Source organism: Pholcus phalangioides, unplaced genomic scaffold (assembly GCF_987345545.1).
Source record: "Pholcus phalangioides strain wild (caught in Gottingen) unplaced genomic scaffold, Ppha-v1.0 ptg000008l_1, whole genome shotgun sequence".
NCBI classification, from domain to species: Eukaryota; Metazoa; Arthropoda; class Arachnida; order Araneae; family Pholcidae; genus Pholcus; species Pholcus phalangioides.
Genome location: NW_028301601.1, coordinates 7,248,926 through 7,259,886, shown reverse-complemented (window position 1 = coordinate 7,259,886; position 10,961 = coordinate 7,248,926).

Here is a 10,961-nt window from a genome sequence, read left to right as displayed (position 1 = left end):
GTGAAGTGTTATGATTGAATGATTTATCGTTGTAGGACTGTTGCTCTCTGTGGCGAGACTTTTTAACGGGGAGATCGGCTCGCATTTGCGCCTTGAAGTTGGGAACCACAGAAAACCAACTTCAGCCGACCACCACTGTGGGGTTCGAACCCGGATCCTCGCATCGCGAGTCCGTCACTATAACCACTCGACCACCCCAGCGGCCAGAATAATGTTTGCCCCCGGGCGGCAAAAATCCTTGTTACGACCAGAGCAAGTTTTGCACCAGAAACCTAGATCCTAGTTGTGAGTACTCTGCGATACCCGCTTCACCCAGGACCTCATAATGCTCGATTCAGGCATAACCGGATTTTGTAAATCACAAGGATTGTAAATCACATGGATTGATTTTGTAAATCACATGGATTGATTTTGTAAATCACATGGATTGATTTTGTAAATCACATGGATTGATTTTGTAAATCACAAGGATTACGCATCTTGTAACCGCGTAACTATTCACTCCACTATGTGCGTGCGCAGCCTTACTCTTTTTTACGTAAACACGCTACAACAGCAGAACTGCTGTACCTCCGATTCTGAAATTTATTCACAAGTTTTTAACGCGTTATCCTAGGTGTTGGCGTGAAATCTTGTGTGATCCTAACCCATAGGGCTATTCGATGTAGGCTGACTCATCTCCCATCTTTGAGCGAATTGTTACGTCAGTATCATCGCTATAGCCAGTCGCTGTTTCCTGTTCTACTGTTTTTTAAAACGTTCGTGTTTTTTTTTCCCTATTTCTTTCATTTTCTTGGTTTTTTGTATTTCTTTTTCAGTTTTCTTTTCATAGTTTGTTTTAACTTTTTTCAGTTTTCTTTTATTTTATTAGTTTTTTTTGTGAATATTTTTTTTTCTTTCCTTAGTTTTTTGTATCTCTTTCCGCAGTTTTCTTTTCTTTTCATAGTTTTTTGTATCGTTTTTCAGTTTTCTTCGTTTTTCGAATCTTTTTCCGGTTTTCTTCCATTTTCGAATCTTTTTCCGGTTTTCTTCCATTTTCGAAATATTTTTGTATCTCTTTTTTCAGTTTTCTTTTGTTTTCTCATTTTTTTGTGTTTTCTTAAATTTGTTTCTTTTATCTGTTTTTGTATCTTCTTGATTTTTTTGTTTATTTTTTATCTTAGATTTTGTTTTCTTTTATTTTCATAAATTTACGTACCATAGAATTTTCGACAGCAATTTTCTCGCTCTTGAGATTATTCGCACATACATTTAGTATAAATATTGTATAAATCTTTATTAATTTCTCATACGTCATATAATCATATTATTTCTGTTTTCACATTATATTCAATATATATGTAAACTTCTATCATATACACTCTATCTGTCGGTGACATAATATTGTATTTCGGTTTACAATACATGTTATACAACTTATTTTCATGAAGCATGTAGGAAAAATATTTTGTATGAAAAAACCAAAAACAAAGACATAAAAACAAGAAATGATATTTCACCTTGAACCTTAACTTGTATATCGGAGTCACAGATATGAGACTGCAACAACTTAAACACCACTAAAAAGCATGAAGTCGAATTGTTCACAAGATATTTTTGGGGGCGTATCTCCGAACGCACAACATACATTTTTGTTTCTCATACTTGTTTGTTCATTTCTCCCGTAAGTGTGTATTATGAGACCGGAAAGCATAATATCGTGAGAATGGTGCCCATTTAATTATCATTACTTTTCATCAGTGACAATTGCCATTCAACAAATAACTTAATAATAATCAGTAATAGAACATGACATTGTTCGTTGGCAGTAACGAACGATGAACATAGAATTTTCGTCATTACCGTAATTTGACTCTTTCATGTTTGTTCTGTCAGGCAATTCGCGCAGAACAGTACTTTTCTCTTATGTAAGCACAGTGAACCTATTTATCTCCAGATAACATCATATAATACTTAACATAGTAATCGTATTTCAAGGACCGCAAAAAAAAACCCTTGCTGAACAATATTTGTCTAGGCCAGTCTATACCGAATCCAACAGCTATCCATTGAAAAAAATATAATTGTAAGCGCTTTGGATTAAGACCAAAACATACAGAATGAGGAATCCTCTTCAGTTTTTATGGAAATCAAATGACATCTTAGGAGAATCGGAGATCAGCTCGGACACTCGTCGCATTAAACTATTGATGGGGATATGTTGCATTGACACCCGCTATCCTCCTCAGATGACTAGGTGCAAGCTGTTTTCTACGAAATTGACGATTCTGTGCCTGATGTGTCACATCTACATTTTGGTCCTTCAAATGAAATCGATCATATACGTTGATGATTTCTTCGTATTATTCTTGGAGGTCACGTCTACGTGTATGGTGTTGCTTTCCACGGCTACTTGGTTGACGATGCAGGTCAAGTCCAGCAAAATAATCAAGATTTGTCTTCACGTTGATGAAATTTGCAAGCAGAACAATTTCCCAACATCAAAATGCTACGTATCTAATAAGATGTTTTTCGTGACGTTGCTGTTTGTGATAACAAAGATAGGGTTGCGGATCATTTATTCCCTAAATTACAAAGATTTCTACTTCCAATATTACTGTTTCCAGTTTGAGGAATGCCCAAGAACGATAAAGGTTTGTGCTGCTGTGTTAGGAACTATCTTGCATGTGTATCTCTTAATTATTGTTCCTCCGGTTCTGACATTGGTGTACTGCATGCTCAGCGACAGAATTTATGCAATGCTAATGGCCTTCAGGGCTATGTCGATGAATTTCGACGGCTCATCGGATCGAAACGTCTTCGTTACGTCACATTTGCATAAAGAGATTTTATGCATCGTGCGGAAAATGAAAAACGCTTTCTCGGTAACTTTATTCATTATTTTCACGCATAATTACACTTACTTCTTTCTGATGACTTCTGAAGTAATGTTTGATCCCAATTATGATTTACGAACACCATTAATTGCGTTAGACTTGGTGATGAACGTAATTTACAACGTTTCCGCGATAGTTGGGATGATCTTTGCGTCTTCGAAGATACACGATGCCCAGCAATTGGTGAAGGAAGCCTCCATGAACAACTACGAGAAATACATTTTCTTTGGTCAAAGAAATACTGAGGAGTGTGATTATTCACAAGCATTGAAATCAATCGCCGACAGAGACGTCATTTACATAACGGCTGCCGACATGTTCAAACTCAATAAGAGCACGATCCTAACGTTCGTTGGTGTTTTTATCAGTTACACTGTGCTCATCATCACGCAAGTCCAACAGCCTCAAGGTTACAGCAACGTGTGTGAAACTTCAAATTTGGTAAACAATTCTCTTTTATTGGAGTCTAACGAAACCGTTGATAGATAGTGAGTTATTCAGAGATACATATCGGGAAAGTCAGTGATATTTATTTAGGATAATTCGTAGGTGATTCCGTGATTCGTAGAAAAATTCGTGTTTAAGGAATTTTATATTTCAAATCCATATTATTAGAAAAATTATCATAAGTGAAACTGCCCAATTTATATTGCGTTCCATGTTAAATAACATTTCTGTGTTATAAAATAAAATAAAATAATTTTCTTATTAATAAAAATATTCAAGTAATTCTGCCGTCTTGTCTTGAGAGAGAGAGACGTCTAGTCATGTATGCTTATAAGCCTGTATCCAATTCTCAACATGACGGGCACATTATAAACTATTGCTAAACAATAATTATTTTCTGCTATTTTTTCTCTGAAATAAAAATCAATTACCTCCCATAGTACTGCTATGTATTTAGTTATTTACTGTTTCGAATTATCTAGTTTTCCTAGAATGTTGTTGGATATTAATGGGGAAAAACTTCAGCTAAAAAATGCATCAATTTATGTGCGTAAATTTTGTAATTCAATTTTATAATACTTAATAATATTTTATAGTTAATATTAATATTAAATTGAATATTAATATTTAATTGAATATTATATTGAATTGAATATTATATTGAATTGAATATTAATACTTAATTGAATATTAATATTTTGCAATATTTAAATTTATCGAATGTCCTAAGAACAGGGATGCGCCAAACAATGATCAAGCGGTACAAAATGACTTGTGGTAGAATTTGTGTTACCCAAGTTGCAGCATGAGAAGGCCTAGCACATTACAAATGCCCCGCACTCTGGAATGATTGATTGCACTTATTTCAGCAAATCCGTCAGAAAAATATGATATATCTTCCCTCGGTGAAGTGCTGTTGAGTACTCTCTAAAAAACGCCATCTACTGCCTTAGCAATTGCGATTCGACCATGCATTCTATGATCAAAAATGCTTGATCAGAAGTCCCGTGTCACCAATTACAGTTTGTCCCTTGAATTCAGAATTTTTTATTAGCAGCGTTTCTCAACCTATCGTCCGCGGACCAGAGGTGGTCCGGAGGAAAACGTGATAATTTAATTATAACTGAATGAAAAATTAATCAACCGTTACGATTGATACTAGTAATAACGGTATGAGCTCAAAAAAATATTATCCCTTGATACTTAAGTTCATCATCGAAGAAAATGTGATCCTAAATACGGGATATTACAAAATTTCCCCCAAAAATGCAATTTCTTGCCTTAAATGCAATTAGATGCTGCTAAAATTTCTGAAGGGTGAGGGGGAACTAGAAGACGGCAACAAATCGCAATTAAAAAAAATTATTATTTCACAAAAAGAATACTCAAATGATCCGATTACCATGTTTCATTGAGGAAAATACGGTAAACCGGGATCTTAAATAGGATAAAATACAGAACATCACCGATTCTGATTAAAAACGTTGTCAGAAGTATTAAAATTGCTGAAAAAACGTTAAACCTAACTAATATCTGAGATGAATTTTTATATTTTTCGCCATACTTACATAATATAATTTATATTTTATGAAAACGCTTTGTAATCACACAACTTTAGTAAACATTAAAAATTCAAATAAAGTGGAAAAACGGGACAAATGTGTAAAAAAACTGTTACAAACAAAATTAAGGGAATGTCACATAATACGGGACACAAAGATCCGTCAATTTGTTTCAAACATTTTGCTGGTCCCTGGGTTCCGAAAGGTTGAGAAACACTGCCCTATAGTGTACACTTTCGTTGTGGAAGTGTGCCGCGCTCCTGGTATGAAAATCATAAGACGTATCACAACCAGTTAGGCACTATTAAACTTGTCTTAGCGAGATCTATTTCTCGATAACATTGCGTCCATGTGCATTTTCTTCTTTTTTTCTTTTTTTTGTTTTAAGGTAAAGCGTAAAACAATTTCGCTACCGAAGGCTACCGTGCACCTGGTACGCAAATCAGGATGCGTATCAACATTAATAACGTATCGTTGAATTTGTATCGGCAAGTTCTATCCGTAGACACCACATACAAAAACGCTTACGTGTTGTATATGTTACGGTAAATGTGATAAATGCGGTTATTATATATAGTAACTGGTTATTATGCGTACTTAAAAATATTTTGGTAAGTTTGATAAATTCCCCCTAAATTTATCACTTTTTTCGGTGATTGTGCATAGTTCCCAAGCGTCGTTGATAAATTTAACAAGGACTAAAAAAATATCACTTCCACTGGTGATTATGCATAATACCCAAGCGTCGCTGGCAAACATGATAAATAGTACTATATGGTATAGTATACATGATAGTTGATATATGTATGGTATCATGATATTGAGTAGCACCGTAAAATTTGTTATCATTATATCGGGGTCCGACTAGATTCAAAACACATAATAGACTCATTTGAATTTTTTTTCATGTTTATCAAATTCACCTACTACACTTGGGATTATGCATAATCACAGATAAAGCCGATAAATTTCAAAAATTTATCAAATTCACCGACGACACTTGGGTATTATGCATAATCGCTGGTAAAAGTGATATTTTTTAGTATTCATCAATCTTAACAAGCCGATTGGTAAGTATGCATAATAACCCGTTATTATGTATTGTATCCGATTTTTATCGCATTTACCGTCTGGAGATATGAATGTTGGAAATAGTTTAATTACGCCAACTTTTCGGAGATTGCCCGATTTGGTATGAAACATGGCATGAAAGATGTATTCACGTCAAAAAATTGGGTAGGCGGTGTTGAGACATTTCCGCAAGTTTTCAACTTGAATACGCCATGTTAATTCAACTTCCCCCCCCCCCCCGATTTACTAGCATTAAGTTCGACTCTACTGCTTTCACACCAGTTCTTAACCCTGTGAAACGTTTTTTGAAGAGTGCAAAGTGCTTTTGTGGGCATCCTGTCTAGAGAAATTATGCTTGAATCGTCTGCATTATAGGGCTATAATACCCTTAGGAGCGCTAGGAAAGTCATTAATTTGAAAATGGTGTAAGAATGGCCCAAGGGCACTCCCTTGTCTAATTAGGCTCTGATAATACGTGAGTGTGAAACTGAGTAATTGATTTGAATAATTTTTGGTACAACGAGATATTTTCTCGTAAATTTGAATATGCTGTGCGTCATATTCATGGGAAGCATATTATATAGCAAGTGAAAATGAAGTACTAATTATTGCCGTTGCCGTTGCTAGTTGATGCGAAGTACCGAGCACTAAGCTCTCGTCTTCTTCGTCTTGGTTTCTCTACTTAGGTAGAGATATCGATCAGTCAATGGCAAAATGGTTGCTTAAAAACACCCCCCAGTAATCCAAAAAATATATTTTTTGGATGTTGAAATCAAAGCAAAAACAATTATATCAGTGATTCCCAACGTGGGCATTAACGCCCCCTTGGGGGCGATGGAATGTTCCAGGGGGGCGATAGAAGCTACGGGCATAACATAGGATCCTATGGGTCAGATTGCGTTGGGGAGCGATGAGAGACAAAAATTTTGACAAATTTTTGCATCTACTTACTAGATGCAGCATGTAATTAAATTAAACTGTTACGCTATTTAAGAATTACATGATATTACATTTATTATTATTATTGTTATGATACCATTTAGTAATTACGAGTTATGAAAACTATCTTCACACATTTTATTTCAGTAAATATTACAAATTCAAGTATGCATCGAAAAAACGGAGATTGTAAACATATTGTATAGGATAAAATGAAAATACATAAATGGTTCGAAAGATTTAAAAATTACTCATACATATTATGGAAAGAGAGGTGCCCGATAAAGGAAAAAGAAATGTCTCGTAAAAATAGGTTACAAAGTCACGTGATTATTTAAAAAATTTATGTGTTTTCACTTTTTACCACTCTTCATTTTTGAAGGTACATTTTTCCAAAACTGGTTCGAGATTACCACGGATAAAGAGAGCGGACCTTAGAGGGGGAAATAGAAGCTTCTATACCTCCACTAAGGAGCGGACCTGTCGTCTATTATGAGGAGAACAACTGTTTTAACACTCCAAGTGCGATGTCTTGAAAATCTCCGTAAAAAAACAGGATAAGGAACAGCGATTAGCTAAAACAGAAGTTCTCATCGTGTCGTTGGGATCGCCGTGACTTGGTGTGGTGATGTGAACCTGTTCAGTGCTTTGAAGTGTAGTTCTATCGTTCTCTATAGTTCTTTTCTGGATTAAGGAGCCGTGGATGAACGAGGACAAGACCAGGGAAGCCGCGGGTGACAAAAGTTTGAGAACTACTTGGCTACAACTACACCCATCTATAGCAGCAGTACTCCGCGCGAAGCTCGTGATGTCGCTGAAGAAGTTATTTCACCTATGGTCATATTGGATTTACTGCAAAAAAGGGGTAAAGACATCGCATGCGTCGGCCTGTTATATCCAATGGCTATAGGTGAAAAAAAACTCCTAAAGTGACGCCACGAGCTTCGCGCGGAGGCTTTCTGCTATAGATGGTGATGGCTAAATCCATAAACCTGACGACACAATCTTGCTCAAAGATGATGGATTAGCTAGGCTGGAATTTCGTGAGCCCTACCCATAGACAATTCTAGCGAGCTTCACGTAACTCATCGCATTACGTACCACATATCCGTGACAGGATGGCGTGAAAAGAAACATTTTGCCTCGAATACTTTCCTGATGTTTAATTCAAGAGACTTAGAAAAAGTTTCTTCACGCATTGCGGAATATGGCACCAATTCCCCGAATAACTTCAGAAATGAAAACTTTTCTTTTATAAGAGATATCGATTTTTAGCCAGCCGCGTAACATCCAGAAAATTGTCATCAATTTGTACACATTAATAGCATGTCTAACTGTAATAAATACAATCAAATCATTGGTACGAAGTAAAAGATCAGTAATCTACTCTAAAAACGGGATGCGTGGTTAAATAATATAAAACAAAACATCACAATATTCCCTTTATCTGCTTTACACTGTTTACAATTTAAATAAAAAATTTTGAACTTTTTTTTTTTGGACTGAAATCGATGCATGTCTTTGTATGTGAAGTTTAGAAAGAATCGATATATTTTGATTATAAATTGAAAAGTTATGTTAATTGCACGGAACTTCGAATTATTGAAGTCGTGTAATCTTATCTAAAGTACCACCTAATTTATTTGGCATCCACAGTCCTGTCCTATTCGGTTCAATATCCCTAACCGCTTTACCGCCGTATAGTTCGCTGTGTCCGAAGGAATTGTGTATAAGTGGGTTCCAGGCCGGATCGTGCTAAATAATTTTAAGCTGCGCGATTCGAGATGCAATCCAGTTTTTCGGGAGTGATTACGTAAAATCGAACATTAAGCGCTTCTCTTACAAGCGATTGGCGACAAATTCCGATGATCTCTGCTTCACGAATCGGCGAAAAATACGATCCAAATTTGGATAACCTTGTTCTAACGTAATGGCATATTTTATAACTGTATATTACTATACTCTTTCTCGTTTGTAATACTTGCGAATGAGAGATAGTAGGTATGAAATATATTTCACTTTTCACCGTCACCTACCTGTTTTCTTTCCTTTCTTACATGCATGGTGATTCAGAAAAGATGAGAAAAACTTGAAAAGATGAGAAAGAGATGATAGTACACAACAATACAAACAATTGTCATCGGAGAATGCATGGTCTAACATGAAACGCAAGCGAGCTAACCCGTTTCGAAACGGCTGCTCCACGAACGTTAAAACGGCATTCCTGTTGAAATTTATCGGAATAAAAAAGAACACCGTGCATGCATGCAAATGTAACCTTGTGAAGAAGAAACCGTATGCAAATCTGTGTCACAGTGAATAAAAGGCGCTGACTCAATATTACTAACGTGGACCATTATTCCGTACGTTACAACTGTTAGACCGGTTGCACGCTGGAATAACTTCACGGGGCTGGTGTCCGCGTCTTTTATTCCCTGTGACGTAGATTGGCAGGCATACAGTTTCTTTTTCTTCCAAGGTTACATTTGCATGCATGGTATTCTTTTTCTCCCGATAAATATCAACAGGAATGCCTTTTAACGTTTTTGGAGTGCGTGTTACGCGCGTTTCGAACGCGCACAACAACAACGTTTGGTGTTGGGGAGCATCTTGTTGAATGGGATAGAATCGTGGTTGAATGATTGTTCACAACGGGTTATGGTGAATGGGGAATTTTCTTGTTCGACAGGTGTTAAAAAAGCTTAGGCATTCAAGGAAGTGTCCTTGGTTCCATTCTTTTTGCATTTTTTATCGATAAACTTGATCAGGGTATCGATGGGATTGTTAGCAAATTCGTAGATGACATGAAGCTGATGGAGGTAGTCGGGAATGCAAGCGGAAGGAAGATGCTCCAAATGAACTTGAATATGATTGCTGCATGGGCTAATGAATGGTGCATGACCTTTAGTGTTGATAAGTGAGGGTCGCTCATTTCGAACAACCCACGTTTCTCTTACGAGTTGAATCGTATCACTATTCTGGATGCAACGGGGAATCACCGATTTTGGAGTTATCATTGAGTAGCGGTTTAGGGGGTTTTCTGAACATTGTTCCGCAGTGGTCAAAAATTGAATAGAATACTCTGTTTGATTCTCAAAAAGGTCACTTCGCGTTCCCCTGAAGTGATTCTTCCACTTTCCCGTGCAGACCGTATCTACAGAGTGACAAAGACATGGTTGAAGGGGTGTAGAAAAGAGCTGCGCGTGCTGTCGTTGGCTTGAATATGCTTACTGGGAGGAACGCAGTTGTCGGCGTAGATATGGTTTTTTTTTTAATTTAGAAAACAAATTAAATTTTTGATTTTGTTGCATATTTGTTGCATCTATGATCATATGTGGGGGAGGAAATGGAAATTGCGGGAGAGGTTATGGGAGGGGAGGGGGCTACATCAGAGAGCATACAGGTAAAATTCCACGCGTATTCAACCATCGTACAATCTACACCGACGAAAACATGAAGAAATACAATGGAATCGCACTGCAAATGTTGTTTTCGACTAGCACGTCCAGTCGCCACTGACTCTGTCGCTTCAGAGATTTCGTCGCCAATACGCCCATATCCTCGTGTGAGGAGCTCCATAGAAATATACGTGTTCGGTTCTTTGGATACCGAGTCCACAAATACAGCCTAAGTCAGTCAAATACAGCCTAAGTCAGTCAAATACAGCCTAAGTCAGTCAAATACAGCCTAAGTCAGTCAAATACAGCCAAACATCAGTCGTAAGACTGCAGTATCCCCGTGTAATGAGACCCTAAGAATTAGGGAATTGTCGGGTGTATCATACTGTACGTTTAGTTATGGGCTCTGCCACATATTTTCCGAATTCAAAAGTGACACTGAGAAATAGATGGATTATGCAAAAAAAAAAAATTCTGAAACTAACTTCAATGTGAAACTGTTTAGAAAGCCTAATCGCACTCCTGTTTCTTACCTTGACTAATATTGAGAAGCACAGTGCGATGACGGAATCGAGCCCAGGCTTTCACGACTTCGAGCCATGCACCACATAGTGTAATTGTAACCAGTAGCAACCTTCCCTGTTTTCTACTGGGTTCCCGAAACTCCA